The 22,251-nt window shown below is 39.3% G+C and overlaps 1 protein-coding gene across 5 annotated transcripts in view; it reads left to right on the top strand.

Annotated features, from left to right (window-relative positions):
• TBC1D4 (TBC1 domain family member 4) overlaps positions 1 to 22,251 on the top strand; it is a 210,703-nt gene that overhangs the window by 1,437 nt on the left and 187,015 nt on the right. The gene's annotated exons all lie outside the window — the stretch shown is intronic.

Raw genomic sequence — 22,251 nt, 5'->3', positions numbered from 1 at the left:
TACTGAATGTTTGGGCAAAGTACTTTAGATTCTTTGGGAAAATAGTGTTGTCTAAATATAAATAAATAAAGTCTCAGTTGTACTGTGTGGCGGGTTTCTTTAGCAGCTGGGAAATTAATAGTCAGATGAGAAAAACTTCCTATAAATAAGACTTTAATTTTTGAAAATTCATATATTCTAGTATCTGTAATTGAAAGACTGTCCAATAGTTTTTCACAAAAAGGCCTGTAGCTGAGCTGAAGAAAATAAAGCTCATTGTCTTAGATTCCATCAGTTACTTTGTAAACTAGCTTAATATATCCTAAGGGCTCAGAACTCCCAATATTTTAGTTAATGTTACCGCTGTTATGTTGTGGTAAAATACCTTATCACAGATGATCTCAAGATTCTAACCATGATTAAAATGAATTTCATTTTATGCTTATTTGTTAAAAATTTATTTTTAGCTTTCACCTAGGTTGAAATTGGAGTGCAGCATGTTCTTTATTCTGAACGTTATCACCATCTTTATTGTATTAAGATTTTTGGGTTCTGTCAGTAAGGTGGAAGTGGTTGCATTTTTCCAGGACTTTAAGGAATGTTTTATGATTCTTGGTGGTTATTTTCTTCAGATCTGATGCATGACACATCATTGCTAATTTCATTGATGGTCAAAGTTTGTTTATGGGTTATGGCACCTTAAATTCTCAACAGTGGCTGTTGAGTCTTCCCTGGACTCATGGGAAGGTCAATTAAAATATCTCATTTTATTTACTTTCATTCTGTATTTAGATATTAGAGGCTGGATGCGCTCTTTACAAATAACAGGCTTAGGCTTATTTCCCCCCTTTGGTCATGTAGGAGCAGTGGAAGCCATATGGCTTTTTGATAAAAGAAAAAACAAACTTTTCCTGTTTATTGCCATTTCCCAGTTGAGTCTTTGATCTAAAGATATAGATTCCTATTTGCTCCAAGCCTAGAGAGCCCCTGGCAGAGGATCACTAATTTGAAAGGCCAGATGTTGTCTACCTAAGGATTATCTCCAGCTGTAAACCAGGGGTTACAAACTCAAACTGAGGGGAAGAAGGTTGAGTGAGGGCCATAGAGGACTAGATAGAGAGGTCCTTTCTCAAGCTGCTGTTAGCTCCAACTGGAAATTACATTATCAGAATATAAGCCCAGCGTTTCCGGAGCTTCGGATTTCTCAAGAGAAGATGGAAATCTGGATTTTTATGTATGAGTCCACATTTTAAAGTATCAGCAAATATTTTAAACATATAAGAATCCTATGTGGGCTAAACAAAACACATCTGAAGGTTGGCTTCAGAGATCTAAGGGCTGCCACGTTTGATCTTGGGCGTAAATATTTGTTGAGTGGACAAGTACAGTCATTAGATACTGAGTACTGTTTGTCACATTTCCTATTGAAACAGTGGGGAGAGTTAGGATAATGTGGGGGGGAAAATTTATGAGTAAGACTCCCAGAAGTGATGATTCTGCAACTGAACTTGTTAGAGGGATGGATTCATCACAGTATTACCATCTAGTAGTATGCCTAGTATAGAGTAGAACCTTCGGATCATTCTGAGCACCTTTGAGATGAGAAGGAGGAGGACCTGCTGTTTGCTTTGCTGCTGAGTTCTACATTTGAAGTAGAGAATTTTTTAGTTGGACTTTAAGATTATTGTTAAGTCTCCTAAGTATTTTCTACAGTCACTGAACAAAATATTGGAAGGTGGCCTGGAGCAGAAAGGCCTGAAAACATCCCCAAGTAAACTTGCCTCTGCTTTGTCTGTCATGCCTGTCTCTTTTCTGAAACGGGCCTGTCTGTAGGATGACCATATAATTTATTGTTTAATCCAGGACAATTTTTATTAAGAAAGGGGGCATCATTAAAATGACACAAGCATAACAGGTATAAAACTGGACTGTTTAGGGCAAACAGGGACATGGGTGACCATAGATAATTGGCAAAGTTCGTGTTTCTGCCAAGCCACTGAGATGGAGGATTGTGGTTTCTATATATAAAACGATAATGTCTTGCAACATATCTACTCACACATCTTCTTTTGGGGGGCGGGGGTGTGGATCTACATGTGACCTCAGAGACGGGAGCACTTCGCAAGTAGCTTGGGTCTGTTGTGGGGAGTTGCCATAGTGATGTGCCCTGTGGCTCCACACCTTCCGGGTCAGAGTCAGCCTAAGGATGCTCAGCCTGGGTCAGCCAGAAGGAGTGCTCAGCCAGAATGGTCTGATACAGAGCTATTTCTGCCAGGTGCAAGGAGGGGTATGGGTTGGGAGCAAATGAACCAGTTTCAGATCAAATATATGCCAATACAGATTGGTTCCCATTTATTCAAGACGTGTAGTCTTGTATAGGAGGAATGTCAGACTTAGCACATTTCAGCCAAAGTTGGATATTTGAACTAGTAAAAGTGCTTAACTGTACATAACTTAAAAAACAAGTCACACTGGCATAAATTGAGTTGTAGACTTAAAACTGGTTGGGGAACCAAGAATATCTGATTCTCTACCTAACATCTTGGGAAGGTCACTAATATTCCTCAAATACTTACCTTTAAACTACGTTCAGAAAGAGGCTATGTATATATATATATATATATATATATATATATATGGCATTATCTCCATTTCCCTATTAAAAAGCAGAATTTGTTTTATGTTATATATATTTTTATCATATTAAAAAATAAGAATTGTTAGTGTTTGTAACTATTGTTAGAGGATAAAGGTGTTATTTATCATTTCCATTAGACAACAGCATATACTTCATAATTATAGAATGACTAGTCCTAAAAAGACAAAAACATGATTGCTATAATTTTCATTGATTTTGTTTATGTATATATTTCTTGAAGCTCCAAAGAATGTACTTTCAAAGAGCTTTTACAAACTGTGTTCTTAAAATTAAAAAATGAACTTGACACCCGTTTTTTTAGCACTAAGTTCTCTAAGTCTGTGTTTGTTTTTGTTTGTTTCTCTTAAAATATTTAGTATTTTCTGAGCTTTACTCAGGTGACCAATTTTCAACTTAATTTTCAGTGATATACTTCAAAAAGGTCATTTTCAGTTCTTCTTCAGAGTTAAGGGTCAGTGGCTCTGGGAGTATGCTAGCAAGGAAACCAGAGAAATAGAAATCTGGAAATGTTCACACTTCTCTGTTTGCTTTCTGAGTACTTTGTGCTATTCTGGGTAGATCTCTCCTCATGTTTGCTGTAGTCATTTTTTTTTTTTTTTAATTTGGTTGCATTGGGTCTTTGTTGCTGCACGCGGGCTTTCTCTAGTTGCGGCGAGCAGGGGCTACTCTTCGTTGAGGTGTGCAGGCTTCTCATTGTGGTGGCTTCTCTTGTTGTGGCTCGCGGGCTCTAGAGCGCAGGCTCAGTAGTTGTGGTGCACAGGCTTAGTTGCTCCGCGGCTTGTGGGATCTTCCCAGACCAGGGCTTGAACCTGTGTCCCCTGCATTGGCAAGTGGATTCTTAACCACTGTGCCACCAGGGAAACCCCTCTCTCCCCTTCTGATTTGAGGTGGATAAATTTGCCCTGGCTCTGTGGTAGAATCTTGACTACAATATCTAGAGGAAAGGTAAAAATGTCAAGTTCCCTGATGATGTTCAGACTACTGGCCTGGGGACCACAGTTTGAGAACTGCCCTCAGTGATTTTGTTCATCTGGTTGGGAATATGACCACTTCTGTTCCCCTGGTTATTTTTGTAGTTGTTTTCAGACTTGAAAGTTCAGGCTGAGTGTGAGGAGGAGGAATACGTGACTACAGAAGATTTTTAAGAAACTCGTCATTTTCTAGCTTAATAGCTTTGCATATCTTCTTCTCCAGATAGACATTATTCTGCCAGGCGTGATAAGACTAGCCATATGTTGAATGAAAACTTTACCTTTCAAGCCAAAGTTTTAAGTTCTGCAGATGGAATAAACAATTTTTAGGGAATATATTCTAATGTTGGGCTTCCCTGGTGGCACAGTGGTTAAGAATCTGCCTACCGATGCAGGGGACATGGGTTCGAGCCCCGGTCTAGGAAGATCCCACATGCCGCAGAGCAACTAAGCCCCTGCGCCACAACTACTGAACATCAACAGGGAACTTGACATCATCAAAAACTGAGGGTGGGGTCCACCAGTCTGTTCTAACAAGCCGACCAGGTGATTCTGACACATTTACAGATGAGAAAACTGAGGTAAAGAAAGGTTAAATATTTCCCCGAGGATACAAGCCTTGTAACGATAGAAGCTGATTCCAGCCTGGGTAGATAGTTCTCTTATCTGCTGCTCTGGAATGCAATTGTTGAAAAATTAGCTTTTAGTTGTTAGTAATATGAAGTTTTATTCTATCACTTTTTCCCATTCTTTTTTTAAGATAGTTCTTTTCCAGTTTTATTGAGGTATAATTAATGAGCAAAAATTGTAGGGACTTCCCTGGTGGTGCAGTGGTTAAGAATCCGCCTGCTGATGCAGGGGACACGGGTTCAAGCCCTGGTCCGGGAAGATCCCACATGCCGCAGAGCAACTAAGCCCGTGTGCCACAACTACTGAGCCTGCGCTCTAGAGCCCGCAAGCCACAACTGCTGAGCCCACGTGCCACAGCTACTGAAGCCCATGTGCCTAGAGCCCGTGCTCCGCAGCAAGAGAAGCCACAGCAATGAGAAACCCGCGCACCGCAATGAAGAGTAGCCCCCGCTCGCTGCAACTAGAGAAAGCCCGCACGCAGTAACGAAGACCCAATGCAGGCAAAAATAAAATAAATAAATAAATTTATAAAAAAAATAATTGTATGTATTTAAAGCTACAATGTGGTGTTTTGATATACGTATCAAATGAAAGGGTTACCACAATCAAGCTAATTAACATATCCATCAACTCACACGGTTATCGTTTTGTCTGTGTATGGTGAGAAAACTTAAGATCTACTCTTTTAGCAAATTTCAGGTATACAATATAGTATTATTAACTATAGTCACCATGCTCTCTGTACATTAGATCTTCAAAACTTTCTCATCCTGCATAACTGAAAGTTGGTACCCTTTGACCAACATGTCCCCATGTCTCCCATCCCCCATCCCCTGGCAACCACTATTCTACTCTCTGCATTTCTGAGTTTGACTTTTTAGATTCTGTATATAAGTGAGATCATGCAGTATTTGTCCACTTTCCCCCACTTTTATATTAAAAATCTCCACAGTTAAATATGCTCATTAAATTTGTAAAATAATAATGAAATGCTGAATGCATGCTTGGATATAGTTTTGCCAGTGTGTATTTTTGTTTTAATGGAAAGTAAAAAAAGTCTGTATGATTTGTTAGGCTGGTGTAACTGAACTCCGGTGTATCTTTTATGTAGTGTCCTTAGGAGTGGCAGGGAAGTAAATTATGAGAGTCTGTTTGCAACCTTTATAACTACTTTAGAATAAAAAATCTTTAGGGTATGTATTTAAGAACAGGTACAACCATGCATTTGAATATATTTTAGTGACTCATAAAGGATACAAATATTGTAAAGTATAACAAAGTACGAAGTATAAATTATAAACTGTATTATAATATAAAAGTATATAATTATATAGGATAAAGTGTAAAATTATACTATAAAAATAATGCATCTTACCATCATTATAAAACATACAATAAAGCAAGAAATATTGGCACCAAGTTGTGCTATTTTAATTACCTTGGGTTAAAGGGAAAAGAATATGTAAATTTTTAAGGTTAGATAAAGCCCAGTGACCTAATGGGCTGATGTATGGTTTTGTAAGAGTTCAAGTAGAGAAAAATGGTTCATAAAAAAGCAATCTTGGGGTCCACAGTAACATTAGCATGCTGAACCTGTGCTGTAGCATTCAGTGCCGTAGGCATGTGCTTTGAAAAATAACATCTTTCATCCCATTGAATTTAGCTTGTTAGTATAATTGTTACTAGTTTTATGCTTGCGTTTGTGGGTATTTTGTAAATTGGTTTTGGTTTTAAAGCTTTTTAGATTTTACCTCCTCACCTCCCCCTTTCTTTGTTCTGTAAAATGAACTAGCACCCAGACCCCGGTAAGATGGTTCTCAAGGACACTGGTCCATCATCTTCTCAGACTCTTGACTTTCTGAATAAAGTGGCTATAATTTGCTCCAAAAAAAAAAAAAAAAGCTTTTTAAAAGCTAGAGCTGTAAGCATCTAAAGTTTATATCTAGATTTTTGTGAACATATTTAAATAAAGTAACAGTAAAATAATTATGTTAACATCTTAATTTACCTTTAAAAGGATTCTGAACAACTGTAAGTTTGGAAAACTCCTGGCTTAAACTTCCAGGTGTTATTTAATATGATTCCAGTCATCTATTATCCTATGACAGAAAGGGAAAAAATAAGAGATTAAAATTTTGGTTGGTTTAATTTCAGATAATCTTAACACAGGCTTTTGCAGCCCTATGAAAAAGATACGGAGTTATTCTTTTTCAAGTTACCGATCCCTTTCAAGTTTCATTTCTTGTAAGAGGTTGGGTTCGAAAGAGGATCTCCAAGTAATGGGATCTTCCTGGTTAAATATAGAAGCCTAAATTTGCTGCTTCAGTTCCTTTATTTTGTGGATGCCCTTAACTAGTTGGACAGTCTTCACTTTGGCACTGTTGTGAATTTTTACAGGAATTTCTAAAATTCTCAAATTTAGAACTGTGGAACTTTGTACTATCAGTATTATATAACTTGTGAGTAGTTTATGATCAGTTTCAGATTGCAAGTCAGTGCTTCTGGTTGAGGAAATCAAGTAGTATTTTGTATCTCACAATTGTATCTTCATATACATTTTCAGTAATTCATTATACAGTGTGGACAAATACCTTATGGCTTAAGCTTTTACAAACAAATAAGCAAGTCTGTCTTCTGGCCCCAGACAGCTCCCAGCTTTTTCAGTTCACCTCTTGCTCTGGTTTCAGCCATTTAATTCTCATTAGCTAGGCAGCTTGAGAGATTTTTCTGAGTTTACCTGAAGTTAAACTGATGGCCTTCTCGCTTGGTTCTACAAATATTTCCTCTCCTTAGATTTCCAGTGACATGTACTTTATACCTGGTGGGATACCCCATTACTCTGTGTTGTATCTGTCTGATCCTGTTGCTCACTTTGAAGACTGGCCATGGCTCACGGGACCAGCCGCTCCGCGGCATGTGGGATCTCCCCGGACGGGGGCACGAACCCATGTCCCCTGCATCGGCAGGCGGACTCTCAACCACTGCGCCACCAGGGAAGCCCTACTCTCTGACTCTTTGAATATTGTGCACTGCCTGCTTGATTGAATTTCTTTTCAGTTTTGGAAGCTGGTCTTCCCTCTTCTGAGGAACGATCTGTTGTCCAGTCCTTACCCCTTCCTGTTGGTGCCCTCCAAAGCTGTTAACCATTGTTTACCGATTTTATTTCAGTTTTCATATGGAATTTTGCTAAGGCCAGTTGTCATGAATATAGCCTAGTGGTAGTAGGTGGTAGGCACGACCCCTCTATATTCATCCATAATTCTTTTATCTAATTCGAAGAAGGTTCCGTAGGCTGGATCTAGGAAACCAGATTTCTGCCTAGTTTCTAATAGTACTAGTAAAGCAATATGAAAGTGGGTGGTATTATATTTAGTTTCTTGACAGCCCTTTATGTTTTAACTTCCCCTATTGATTCTAAATTCAAATGGTCAAATTTTTCTGTTAAAATATTAACTGACATTTGATAAATTTGCTTGTTCTATATTCTAAGTGTGTTTGTTATAGCAGTAGACTACTAACCCATAGCTAAAATGCCATTCGGGGTCTGGAAGTTAATTGGTGTTAACCCTTCTATTGGAAGTGAGGTTGAAGATATATATTTGAAATTATATTGTTCATTTTAATAAGTGAAGTGTGAACATGACTAATTTAAATCCGTCTTAATATATGAGAAAGTATAGGAGTTCTTTGAAATAAAGAGTATAAAAACAATCTTTAATTTCTCAACTGTTCTTACCTAAGTCCACCTTGTAGTTTAACAGAGTTAGTTATCTCTGTTTTGCTTGATCCACCACAATTATCTAGCATTTGATTCTACCTTTAGAAATTATACTCTAAACTTCTATGAACCAGGTTAAAAAATTAGATATGTATTAATAATACCTCTAAGCAGTATATATTTATTAATGTTCTTGACCAGAGGGTCTCAGACTTTAACATGCATCACCAGTAGGGTTTGTTTTAATACTGATTGCTGGATCCCCACCCCAGAGTTTCTGATTCACTTAGTCTGGGGTGAGGTCCAGAATTTGCATTTCTAACAATTCCCAGGTGATACTGATGCTGCTGGTCCAAGACCACACTTTGATAACCACTGCTTTAGACCAGGGGCTGGCAAACTATGCCCTTTAATTTTGTAAATACAGTTTTATTTGAACACAACCCCACTCGTCTGTTTACTTATTATCTATGGCTGCTTTCATGCTGCAATGACAGTACTGAGTATTTTTGACAGAGACCCTATGGTCCCCAAGCCCCAAGTCTTTATTATCTGGTCTTTTATAGAAAATGATTGCTGACCCCTGCTCTAGACAATCCTGTTAAAAACAGGTGTTTCTTATCCCCATTTTATAGGTGAGAAAACTAAGTCAGTAATTTTCCTACAAAGACACAAGCCAGCAAGTAACAGCAGATCTGGATTTCCAAACCTCATGCACTTTGTAAAAGCCACTTTGTAAATTTTTGCTAATGGCTCCCAAACTTATCTCTATAGCTCAGCCCTCTCCTCTGAGCACCAGCTTCTTTCAGCATCTAAATGCTTTCTTGACATCTGCACTTGAATATGTAGTTGTTGATGCTTATAACCTAGGAATTATATTTGAGTCCTACTTTTCACTTCCCAGTTACAGTCCTTGAAGGAAGTCATCATGTTGATTCTGCCTCCAAAACTTAGTTTTTAATATGTCCATGTCTCTCCATGACCACTGCCACCACCTGGGTCTAACTCCCATCATGTCTTTTTGGGACTATTAGACTCCTCTCAGCTATTCTCCCTGCTCTACTCTTGCTCTCCTATCAACCCCTTCTTCAGTGGAGCAGTAGGAGTCGTGCTTATAAAGCACAAACCAGAGCAGGTTCCCTTTGCTCTCCGAGTAATAACGCAGATTCCTTCTCATGTGACTCTGCTCGACTCTGCTCCCTTTGTCTCTCCAGTCTTCTTTTAGACTGCCCGTCTCCAGCACGCTACCTATGTTTCAGCCATCCTTAACCAAGCCCAACTCAGATCACTTCAAAGTCTTTGTGTGTGTGGTTCCCATTCCTTTCTAGATTAGTTTTTTTCCTCAGGTTTCAGTTCTTTGCGTAACTCACAAATGTCACTTCCTTAGATTGGCCTCCAGTGATCCTCTATCTAATAAAGTCGGTAAGTATCCCAATTTTTCACTTCTATTTCAGGCTTTTATTTATTTTCCTTTTGGCACCTACACATTTAAAACTAATTTTTTTTTTTTTTTTTTTTTGCGGTACTTGGGCCTCTCACTGTCGTGGCCTCTCCCATTGCGGAGCACAGGCTCCGGACGCGCAGGCTCAGCGGCCACGGCTCACGGGCCCAGCCGCTCCGCGGCGTGTGGGATCTTCCCGGACCGGGACATGAACCCATGTCCCCTGCATCGGCAGGTGGACTCTCAACCACTGCACCACCAGGGAAGCCCTTAAAATTAATTTTTAAAGCACGTTTTGTGGGTACTGTCACCACCTCTAGAATTTAAGTTCTAAAGGGAGAGCAATCTTGTCTGTTCACAGTTGTATGCCCAGACCTAGTTCTACAGTAAAGGTCCATTCCAACAAATTGAGTGAGTAGGAATTGGTCACTGCCCTCAAGGAATTTAAATCCACTGGTGAGAACTTCGTCTATTGGCAACGATATGCATATGCTCTCATACTTGTTTGTTGCCTTTCATTAATTTTAATAAGTGTTTATTGTATTGGTTGCACAGTATTTTTTGTTATGAATGTTTATAATTGTAGAGACATCATACTGCTTACAATATTAAGTGGGGTTATAAAGCAGACTTTTCTTTAATAAGTAAATTGTGTAGTTTATGAAAACAATTTTGTAGACTAATTTGAGATGGACTTTTCCCTCCCCTATCGAAACACAGGAAGTTTAGTGAAGCTGCCCACGTGAGAATAGGCGTTTCCACGGCCTTTTCTTTGAATAATGTGAATCAAGTATTCACGCATCTGGAAGATGATCAGCAAGAGTGGCGTCGTAAATACATCCTTGCAAGGATTGGATGTTTTTTAGTTTCAGTTCAGTTGTTATGTAGGCTTCTCTGTGGAAATACAATCTCATTTGGAAGGCTGTTTAGTTTCAAAATACTTCGAATGGCTTCTGTAAGTTTTTACTCCCAAATCTACAATGGACCATTTTCTTAGGCACTGATTTTTAAACCTTATTGGAAGTGCCTAAGAGGTATCTCAAAAATTTTTTTTTTTTTATGCGTTACGCGGGCCTCTCACTGTTGTGGCCTCTCCCGTTGCGGAGGACAGGCTCCGGACGCGCAGGCTCAGCGGCCATGGCTCACGGGCCCAGCCGCTCCGCGGCATGTGGGATCTTCCCAGACCGGGGCACGAACCCGTGTCCCCTGCATCGGCAGGCGGACTCTCAACCACTGCGCCACCAGGGAAGCCCTCAAAAAATTTTTTTTAAATCAAAAAGGGAAATGAATAAATGGAGAAGAGATCCACCAGGGTGAGACCAGGGATGGGAAAGAAAAAAAACTATGGCCAGTGTCCACGGTGAACTGTTGACCAATATTAAGACGTACGGTTCGTATTCTGGATTTTTTTGTTTGCTTAAACAGCATGACCTTGTGACAGAGTATATATATTTTTACTTCCCTTGTGTTCTTTTTATCTAATATTTATAATTAGAGCAGTTGATAGGTTGGGTTATAGTTTTCAGTGGCCAGTGGGACGTGTACCAAGATACACATAAGGGTAATATTCATGCTCGACAGTAACCCCATGGGTTGGGGTTCGACTTTAAAGAATAAACAACACAAGGAAAGATAACCTTATTTTTCCAGGAAAAAGTAAAAAGTGCCACAGTCATTTACATTTATAAATACAGGCCCTCTGTCTCTTCTCGTCCTCAAAAAGGGCATTTCCTCCCCATTCCCTCATTGCCTTCAGGCATAACTTGTCCATCCATGAGCATCTCCACATTTTCTTCAACGTGTGGTCCCTTGCATGGTGTAGGAGACCCTTTTGCTCCGTTGATAGAGCAGTGTGTTTACTAAATGAGCATCTCTGGTTCATCATCTCCCTTTTTTTTAATGATGGAAATGATCTTTGAAAACCAGCTTTCCATTAGTAAGCTCAGCTTGAAGACATAAATATTGCTGATGGTGCATTTTTAAAGACCAAACATATAGCTGCTTATTAAGGCAAAGGCAAACATATAAATAGTTTAATAGCAGGTTTGCCTATTTAGCAGGTTGTTTTCTTTTACTCCCAGAATGGAAGATAAACTCGCAAGTCACTCTATAGAAGGACAGGCTATAATATACATACTGAGCGTGAAAGTTGATGTCTGTCAGCAGTGGATTTACTTTATCCCGTTCACATTACCCCTGTTTACTTAGGAACCAGGCAGGTTAATAGCTTTTGTGTGAACGTGATTGTACCAATTAGTAGTTTCTCTGGAGACGTTGTTTGCTGTGATTAGGCTATGATGTTTCTGCTGAGAGTGGAGTTAATTCTGGACACTGACAGTGGGAACCGGCATGTATGTCCCGTAATTTTTTCTTCGCTGTTTACATTTTCCAGATGATTTATTTTTAAAAGTCATGCTGTCACCATGAAAGAAAATTACAACAAATGGTCTGCAGATACTCAGATCTCTATAAATCAAGTGGAGACTTTGATTGGTTTATTAAAATTGTTGATTTAAAAAAATGTTTCAATTGCCTCAGTATCTGATACTACAAAGGGCTTTGTATACGTTTTCCGTTTTTGGTTCTTACTCTTAACAAACAAAGTGTTTGTCTAATGCAGATAGGCTAAATGAGGATGAAAATCCCATCCTTTACTCAAATCATTCTCTATTTTGGACATGTTCACATATGAATCTATCTCAAAAGAAGTGACTGTCTCCTGCTGGAGTTTTCATTTGCTGGTTGGTAGCTTTGCAAAGAAGAAAAGACTATTGACTCTGCAGGTGTGACCATATGGAACAGAGACAGCAGACCTTCAACTAGAGAAGTCAGACTGGACACAGGAAATTGAAGCTCTGGACCACACTCTTCCATAATTAAACATGTGACACAAATGCTCTGTTAATCTGGGTCACGGTTTTACAATTTGTTCCTTTGTTCATTACCTCATTTGTTCATTCACTCATTCTTTCAACCATCTATTCATTTGTTCACTTATCAGGGGAACTGAATGCTTCCTGTGTGCCTGGCACTCCATTGGAGACTGATATGTATAAAGCAAAAACATTCCCTGCTTCATGTATCTTAGAGTTTTGTGGAGGAGTGAGACAAAAGTGAGTAAAAAGAATAGCATATTGTAGTAGTTGAGTGCCTGGGCTCTGAAGTGTAATCACTGTGACTCAAAGCTCTACCGCTGTGGGCTCCATGCCCTGGGGAAGCTCCTGCATCTCTTTGTACCTTGGTCTCCTCATCTGTAATATGGGGATGGTAGCATTGTTATGAAGGTTAAGTGAGTCCATTTATATAAGGCATTTAGAACGCTGCCATCTCAAAGTATTAGGGAAATGTTAGCTACATGTCCACAAGTGTCCAATTTCAAAGATGATAGGGGCTGTGAGGGAAAAGAACGTGGTGCTATGAGAGAATAAAAGGAGGAAACTTTTGATTGGGCTGTGTAGTAGATTCTTCAGCTCTCTTTTACTAATAAAACCTTAAAATTTTCTTCGTTTATCTCTCCCTCTGCCACTCAGCCCATATGCTACAAAAGGCTGGCCCCATCCCCGGCTTGAAAGTGGGAAATGCCATTGATTTCTCCAGGATTCCTGCAGCAAGCCAGTTTTATAAGTTTGTACCTGGAGACCCAGTAGTCCCAGGGAATGTATCCGTTTGTGCCAGTGCAAGATGAGAGAAATTTTCTTGGGGCTCCTGAGAAAGGAGCCTTGGTTGTTGTTTCCTCCTTGGTTGTTGTGTGTAGATTTAAAGCCTGGAACTGTTGTTGTTATTTCACTGCCAGGGTGATGATGAAACAGAGGAGGGCACTCTGGAGAAAAACTAAACTCTGATAGGAACAGTCCAGATTACCACCTACATGCAGACGTTTTCAGTTTACGTGAGTTGAGTTGTGTTTTCTGCTACTCATAGTGAAGAGTAAGAGATGAGTCAAGGGAGGCTTACTGTGGAGGTGACAATTAAGGATGGTGCCCGTTTGCTGACTTTTTTTTTTTTTTTTAATAATGGGTGGGTTTGTTACCATTTACAGATAAGAGGAAGGCAAGTTGGAGGAGTGGGGGAGAAATAGGTTTTAGGGCAAAAATCTCATTTGTAAAATGAGAAGGCTGGATGTTAGCAGTGATTTCTTTTTCTGACCGAATATTCCTAAGAGAGATTACATCCTTCCATCAGAAATTATGATTTTTAGACCCCTGGCAACCATTTTCACCAACACTGGGGCTAATGAAATCAGTCTCAGCAGGGGGTGGGGAGGGTGATCTGAGGGTGTTTTTCAACCCAGTTGCGCATAAGAACCTGTGGGGAGTTTCAGAAAGTATACAATCTACTAGATCCTTGGGCCGCTCCCCAGATACCTTGCGTCAGAATCTCTAGGGTAGGACCTGGAAATCTATTTAAAAACTGGGAGCTGAGATGCAGCCAGCTTGGCACTTATATGCAGTTTAGATTTGGGGAACCACTGCATTAAGGAATGTAAGGCCCCTTCCTGTATAGGTTTTTTTGCTTTTTTAACATCTTTACTGGAGTATAATTGCTTTACAATGGTGTGTTAGTTTCTGCTGTATAACAGAGTGAATCAGCTATACGTATACATATATCCACATATCCTCTCCCTCTTGCATCTGCCTCCCACCCTCCCTATCCCACCCCTCCAGGTGGTCACAAAGCACGGAGTCGATCTCCCTGTGCTCTGCGGCTGCTTCCCACTAGCTATCTATTTTACATTTGGTAGTGTATATATGTCCGTGCCACTCTCTCACTTCGTCCCAGCTTACCCTTCCCCCTCCCCATGACCTCAAGTCCATTCTCTACGTCTGTGTCTTTATTCCTGTCCTGCCCCTAGGTTCATCAGAACCAGTTTTCTGTTTTGTTTTCTTTTAGATTCCATATATATATGTGTTAGCATAAGGTATTCGTTTTTCTCTTTCTGACTTACTTCACTCTGTATGACAGACTCTAGGTCCATCCACCTCACTACAAATAACTCAATTTCGTTTCTTTTTATGGCTGAGTAATATTCCATTGTATATATGTGCTGCATCTTCTTTATCCATTCATCTGTCGACAGACACTTAGGTTGCTTCCATGTCCTGGCTACTGTAAATCGTGCTGCAATGAACATTGTGGTACATGACCCTTTTTGAATTATGGTTTTCTCTGGGTATAGGCCCAGTAGTGGGATTGCTGGGTCATAGGGTAATTATATTTTTAGTTTTTTAAGGAACCTCCATACTGTTCTCCATAGTGGCTGTATCAATTTACATCCCCACCAACAGTGCAAGAGGGTTCCCTTTTCTCCAAACCCTCTCCAGCATTTATTGTTTGTAGACTTTTTTTTTTGCGGTACGCAGGCCTCTCACTGTTGTCGCCTCTCCCGTTGCGGAGCAGAGGCTCTGGACGCACAGGCCCAGCGGCCATGGCTCACGGGCCCAGCTGCTCCGCGGCATGTGGGATCTTCCCGGACCGGGGCACGAACCCGTGTCCCCTGCATCGGCAGGCAGACTCTCAACCACTGCGCCACCAGGGAAGCCCCATGTTTGTAGACTTTTTGATGATGGTCATTCTGACCGGTGTGAGGTGATACCTCATTATAGTTTTGATTTGCATTTCTCTAGTGATTAGTGATGTTGAGCATCCTTTCTTGTGTTTGTTGCCAATCTGTATATCTTCTTTGGAGAGATGCCTATTTAGGTCTTCTGTCCATTTTTGGATTGGGTTGTTTGTTTTTTTTTGATATTGAGCTGCATGAGCTGCTTGTATATTTTGGAGATTAATCTTTTGTCACTTGCTTCATTTGCAAATATTTTCTCTCGTTCTGAGTGTTGTCTTTTTGTCTTGTTTATGGTTTCCTTTGCTGTGCAAAAGCTTTTAAGTTTCATTAGGTCCCATTTCTTTATTTTTGTTTTTATTTCCCTCTCTCTAGGAGGTGGGTCAAAAAGGATCTTGCTGTGATTTATGTCATAGAGTGTTCTGCCTGTTTACTTCTAAGAATTTTATAGTGTCTGGCCTTACATTTAGGTCTTTAATCCATTTTGAGTTTATTCTTGTGTATGGTGTTAGGGAGTGTTCTAGTTTCATTCTTTTACATGTAGCTGTCCAGTTTTCCCAGCACCACTTATTGAAGAGGCTGTCTTTTCTCCATTGTATATTCTTGCCTCCTTTATCAAAAATAAGGTGACCATATGTGTGTGGGTTTATCTCTGGGCTTTCTATCCTGTTCCATTGATCTATCTCTCTGTTTTTGTGCCAGTACCATACTGTCTTGATTACTGTAGCTTTGTAGTATAGTTTGAAGTCTGGGAGCCTGATTCCTTCAGCTCCGTTTTTCTGTCTCAGCATTGCTTTGGCTATTCGGGGTCTTTTGTGTTTCCATACAAATTGTGAAATTTTTTGTTCTAGTTCTGTGAAAAATGCCATTGGTAGTTTGATAGGGATTGCATTGAATCTGTAGATTGCTTTGGGTAGTGTAGTCATTTTCACAATGTTGATTCTTAAAATCCAAGAACATGGTATATCTCTCCATCTGTATGTGTCACCTTTAATTTCTTTCATCAGTGTCTTACAGTTTTCTGCATACAGGTCTTTTGTCTCCTTAGGTAGGTTTATTCCTAGGTATTTTATTCTTTTTATTGCAATGATAAATGGGAGTGTTCCCTTAATTTCTTTTTTCAGATGTTTCATCATTAGTGTATAGGAATGCAAGAGATTTCTGTGCATTAATTTTGTATCCTGCTACTTTACCAGATTCATTGATTAGCTCTAGTAGTTTTCTGGTAGCATCTGTAGGATTCTCTATGTATAGTGTCGTGTCATCTGCAAACAGTGACAGTTTTACTTCTTTTCTGATTTGGATTCCTTTTATTTCTTTTTCTTCTCTGATTGCTTGGCTAAAACTTCCAAAACTATGTTGAATAATAGTGGTGAGAGTGGGCAACCTTGTTTTGTTCCTGATCTTAGTGGAAATGGTTTCAGTTTTTCACCATTGAGAACGATGTTGGCTGTGGGTTTGTCATATATGGCCTTTATTATGTTGAGGTAAGTTCCCTCTATGCCTACTTTCTGACGGGTTTTTATAATAAATCAGTGTTGAATTTTGTTGAAAGATTTTTCTGCATCTATTGAGATGATTATATGCTTTTTCTCCTTCAATTTGTTAATATGGTGTATAACATTCATTGATTTGCATATATTGAATAATCCTTGATTACTGGGATAACAAGGGCAACCAAAGGCAACGGCTATCACTGTCATGGGAAATCAGTGTCCACATAACCAGGGCAATGAGAGCATCAATGGCTATCGCTCTTACTGGAAGTCAGGGTCCACATGTAAGATTTTAAGCGACTTTATTTTGAGAAATGCTACCAGTGTAATTGGATATCAGTCAAATTAAACTATTTCTCAGAAATCCAGATTATGAACACCTAAGTGATCTATACTGATTTTTCAGTATATTTTGATATGACAACAAAAGTAAATTACAAAAGTAAAGAGAAAAGGTAAATTCCAGGGATAGAATGTGATTTAGTAATGGAAAGAATATGTTTTAGAGTCTCAAAGACCTGAGTTGAATCCTCTTTCACCAAAATCACATATATATTGACCTTCCTCTCCACCTCTTTGGAGCCGTTTCTCAGAGCTATCTGAAATGCTGTTTCCTGTGCTATAGTCCTCACCTTTAAAACCCCACTTGATCATGGTGTATGATCCTTTTAATGTGCTGTTGGATTCTGTTTGCTACTATTTTGTTGAGGATTTTTGCATCTGTGTTCATCAGTGACACTGGCCTGTAGTTTTCTTTCTTTGTGACATCTTTGTCTGGTTTTGGTATCAGGGTGTTGGTGGCCTCATAGAATGAGTTTGGGAGTGTTCCTCCCTCTGCTGTATTTTGGAAGAGTTTGAGAAGGATAGGTGTTAGCTCTTCTCTAAATGTTTGATAGAATTCACCTGTGAAGCCATCTGGTCCTGGGCTTTTGTTTGTTGGAAGATTTTTAATCACAGTCTCAATTTCAGTGCCTGTGATTGGTCTGCTTATATTTTCTATTTCTTCCTGGTTCAGTCTCGGAAGGTTGTGCTCTTCTAAGAATTTGTCCATTTCTTCCAGGTTGTCCATTTTATTGGCATATAGTTGCTTGTAGTAATCTCTTATGATCCTTTGTATTTCTGCAGTGTCAATTGTTACTTCTCCTTTTTCATTTCTAATTCTATTAATTTGAGTTTTCTCTCTTTTTTTCCTTACTGAGTCTGGCTAATGGTTTATCAACTTTATCTTCTCAAAGAACCAGCTTTTAGTTTTATTGATCTTTGCTATCATTTCCTTCATTTCTTTTTCATTTATTTCTGATCTGATCTTTATGATTTCTTTCGTTCTGCTAACTTCGGGGGTTTTTTGTTCTTCTTTCTCTAATTGCTTTAGGTGTAAGGTTAGGTTGTTTATTTGAGAGGGTTCTTGTTTCTTGAGGTAGGCTTGTATTGCTATAAACTTCCCTCTTAGAACTGCTTTTGCTGCATCCCGTAGGTTTTGGGTCGTCATGTTCTCATTGTCATTTGTTTCTAGGTATTTTTTGATTTCCTCTTTGATTTCTTCAATGATCTCTTGGTTATTAAGTATTGTATTGTTTAGCTTCCATGTGTTTGTAGTTTTTACAGATTTTTTTCCTGTAATTGATATCTAGTCTCATAGTGTTGTGGTCAGAAAAGATACTTGATATGATTTCAATTTTCTTAAATTTACCAAGGCTCGATTTGTGACCCAAGATATGATCTATCCTGGAGAATGTTCCATGAGCACTTGAGAAGAAAGTGTATTCTGTTGTTTTTGGAAGGAATGTCCTATAAATATCAATAAAGTCCATCTTGTTTAATGTATCATTTAAAGCTTGTGTTTCCTTATTTATTTTCATTTTGGATGATCTGTCCATTGGTGAAAGTGGGGTGTTAAAGTCCCCCACTTTGATTGTGTTACTGTCGATTTCCCATTTTATGGCTGTTAGTGTTTGCCTTATGTATTGAGGTGCTCCTATGTTGGGTGCATAAATATTTACAATTGCTATATCTTCTTCTTAGATTGATCCCTTGATCATTATGTAGTGTCCTTCTTTGTCTCTTGTAATAGCCTTTTTTAAAAAAATTTTATTTATTTTTTATACAGCAGGTTCTTTTTAGTTATCTGTTTTATACGTATCAGTGTATATATGTCAATCCCAAACTCCCAATTCACCCCACCCCCACAATGCCCCCACCCTGCCGCTTTCTCCCCTGGTGTCCATACGTTTTGTAGTATTCTTTATTTTAAAGTCTAATTTGTCTGATATGAGAATTCCTACTCCAGCTTTCCTTTGATTTCTATTTGCATGGAATATCTTTTTCCATCCCCTCAGTTTCAGTCAGTATGTGTTCCTAGGTCTGAAGTGGGTCTCTTGTAGGCAGCATACATATAGGTCTTGTTTTTGTATCCATTCCACCAGTCTGTATCTTTTGGTTGAAGCATTTAGTCCATTTACATTTAAGGTAATTATCAATATGTGTGTCCTTATTACCATTTTCTTAATTGTTTTCAGTTTGTTATTGTATGTCTTTTCCTTCTCTTGTGTTTCTTCCCTAGAGAAGTTCCTTTAGCATTTGTTGTAAAGCTGATTTGGTGGTGCTGAATTCTCTTAGCTTTTGCTTGTCTGTAAAAGTTTTAATTTCTCTGTCGAATGTGAATGAGATCCTTTCTGGGTAGAGTAATCTTGGTTGTAGATTTTTCCCTTTTATCACTTTAAGTATGTCCTGCCACACCCTTCTGGCTTGCAGAGTTTCTGCTGAAAGATCAGCTATTAACTTTATGGGAATTCCCTTGTATATTATTTGTTGCTTTTCCCTTGCTGCTTTTAATACTTTTTCTTTGTAGTTAATTTTTTATAGTTTGATTAATATGTGTCTTGGAGTGTTTCTCCTTGGATTTATCCTCTGTCGTACTCTCTGTGCTTCCTGGACTTGATTGACTATTTCCTTTCCCATGCTAGGAAAATTTTCAACTATAATCTCTCAAATATTTTCTCAGTCCCTTTCTTTTTCTCTTTTTCTTCTGGGATCCCTATAATTTGAATGTTGGTGTGTTTAATGTTGTCCCAGAGATCTCAGAAAGTGTCCTCAATTCTTTTCATTCTTTTTTCTTTATTCCGCTCTGTGGTCGTTATTTCCACTATTTTATCTTCCAGGTCACTTATCTGTTCTCCTGCCTCAGTTATTCTGCTATTGATTCCTTCTAGAGAATTTTTAATTTCATTTATTGTGTTGTTCATTATTGTTTGTTTGTTCTTTAGTTCTTCTAGATGCTTGTTAAACATTTTTTGTATTTTCTCCATTCTGTTTCCAAGATTTTGGATCATCTTTACTGTCATTACTCTGAATTCTTTTTCAGGTAGACTGCCTATTTCCTCTTCATTTGTTTGGTCTGGTGGGTTTTTTCCTTGCTCCTTCATCTGCTGTGTGTTTCTCTGTCTTCTCATTTTACTTAACTTACTGTGTTTGGGGTCTCATTTTCACAGGCTTCAGGTTCCTAGTTCTTGCTGTTTTTGGTGCCTGCTCCCAGTGGGTAAGGTTGGTTCAGTGGGTTGTGTAGGCTTCCTTGTGGAGTGGACTGGTGCCTGTGTTCTAGTGTGTGGGGCTGGATCTTGTCTTTCTGGTGGGCAGGACCATGTCTAGTGGTGTGTTTTGGAGTGTGTGTGAACTTATTATGATTTTAGGCAGTCTGTCTGCTAATGGATGGGGTTGTGTTCCTGTCTTGCTAGTTGTTTGGCATGGGGTGTCCAGCACTGGAGCTTGCTGGTCGTTGAGTGGAGCTGGGTCTTGGCATTGAGACGGAGATCTCTGGGAGAGCTTTCGCCGTTTGATATTACGTGGAGCCAGGAGTTTTCTGGTGGACCAGTGTCCTGAACTTGGCTCTCCCACCTCAGAGTCACAGCCCTGACACTGGGCCGGAGCACCAAGACCCTGTCAGCCACACGGGTATCTTGGCCACTGGGTAGTTGGAAGCTGCCCAGCGAGCAGTGGCCTCTATGCACACCGGCGCCCGCCTGCACCTCACACGAGCAGCGCTCCCCCTGTATAGGGTGTTTGATTACAACTCCAGGAACCAGCTTCAGTTAATTTAAGCCCAGGAAACAGCATATACAGTAGGGGTGGCCACAGCACAGTCTTGTTAAAATGCCTCAGCTGCCATCAGGACGCTACTGCTTCTTGATACTACCTCTAGTCAAATTGTTATGACGTTTTCTTTCTAGAGTGATAATCAAAACACTGTCTTTGACTCTTGGCATGTTGGAGATATTATGAGTATATTAACAGTTACCAAATGCTTAGGTGCTTGATTGATGGTTATTAGAGCACCTGTTACTTGAATAGCAGTTACAGTATCACTTTCCGCTTCAGCAGCTGGGCAATCCCAGGAGAAATCAGGTGGCCGATCAGCCTCCAGTCAAAGGTTGTGGTCTCTTGTCATTGTGTGGACATTATTACTCATGCTCTGCCGAAGTTAGAGAATAGAATAGCAGTGGATGATGTCTCTTGTCAACAGTGAGAAGGTGTCTTGGAGAAGAAATCAGTCAAGGACATACTGAAGCATAATTAGGAGCCTTGCTATAAGCAGTAGGGAGGTGAGATGTCTGGGGTGGGGGTGAGCCAAGGAGGGTAGTACTGTCTCCAGGGCTGACACAGGGCCCCAAATAAAGAGATGCTCTGCAGGAAGCAATTGCTCTAATTAATTTAATTAAGGTTTTATTTATGGCCATTTGGGGCTGCATTGGCAGCCAGGCAATTTGAGGAAGGTGGTAATGATTCTCTCGGCTTTGGAAAATGACGCTTCAGGCATTTTGGGGGAAGTTCATCTCTGCTTTGCCACATCTTTTTTTCCCCAGCCTCTACCCTCATAGGTTTGTGAGTGGTGAAAGGAGAAAATTTAGTCATGCTGGAAGGAAGCAGCATATTAACTCTTCTACCTCCTAAGAGATAGGTTTCTGCTTATCTTCCCCAGAAAGAAAGCAAGACGTAAATATAACACTATTCTCTTTGCTTATTTATCATTTTTGGGATGATATACACTTTGGTAGTTATCTTAGGTGTCATATTAAGCTTTAGAACATTGGGCACATTTGCGTTTGTTCCTCTGCTTCAATCTGCTATCCCTAATTGAACTGACTTTTATATTTAAACATTCGTCCATTGGAGAAAAGCAAAAACAATAATGGTATCAGTGTAGGATTTTTAGAGGTGATTTTTGGTTATGTGTTATACAGTGGAAGCATGAAAACCTTGTAGTTGTCAGGGTGTTTAAATTTCCTTGTCACCACCATTGTTATCAGCTCCACCATGGCCATTAGCAAATATTGGTTGAGGCTAATCAAGTGTAAGATTAACGAGTTAGCGCCCGGGAATAAGAGGTTTCTACAGAAACAGATAAACAGGGATAGTAGCATAATTTTGTGTTAATTATGTCGGAAAGGTCTTCAGAGAATACACATTTGTTGGGCTTCTCCGTATCCCCTGATGTGAGATCAGCAGTTAGTCTCCAGGAATGCAGAAATTTCAGGGCCTGGTTCTAGAGTTTAGAGAAAAATGGCAGATAATTAAGACTTAAGGTTTTCTGTATGTTTATATTCTTTAATGAAATGTGACTCTTAATTTGTCTGAGACTTTTTAAAGTCAATACATCTATCTAGATGTAGCAATGAAGAACTTGGTGATTAGGAAATTTTAATGATAGTGTTTTTTCTGTCATTCTTAAATTTCTATAAAGAATGTGGCATTTATTGGTTTAATCAAGTTAAAAATTTCTTTAAATGACTTCATGGTGATTTCCAAG

This window comes from Phocoena phocoena, chromosome 18 (assembly GCF_963924675.1).
Source record: "Phocoena phocoena chromosome 18, mPhoPho1.1, whole genome shotgun sequence".
NCBI lineage: Eukaryota > Metazoa > Chordata > Mammalia > Artiodactyla > Phocoenidae > Phocoena > Phocoena phocoena.
This window is presented reverse-complemented; position numbering and strand designations above follow the sequence as displayed.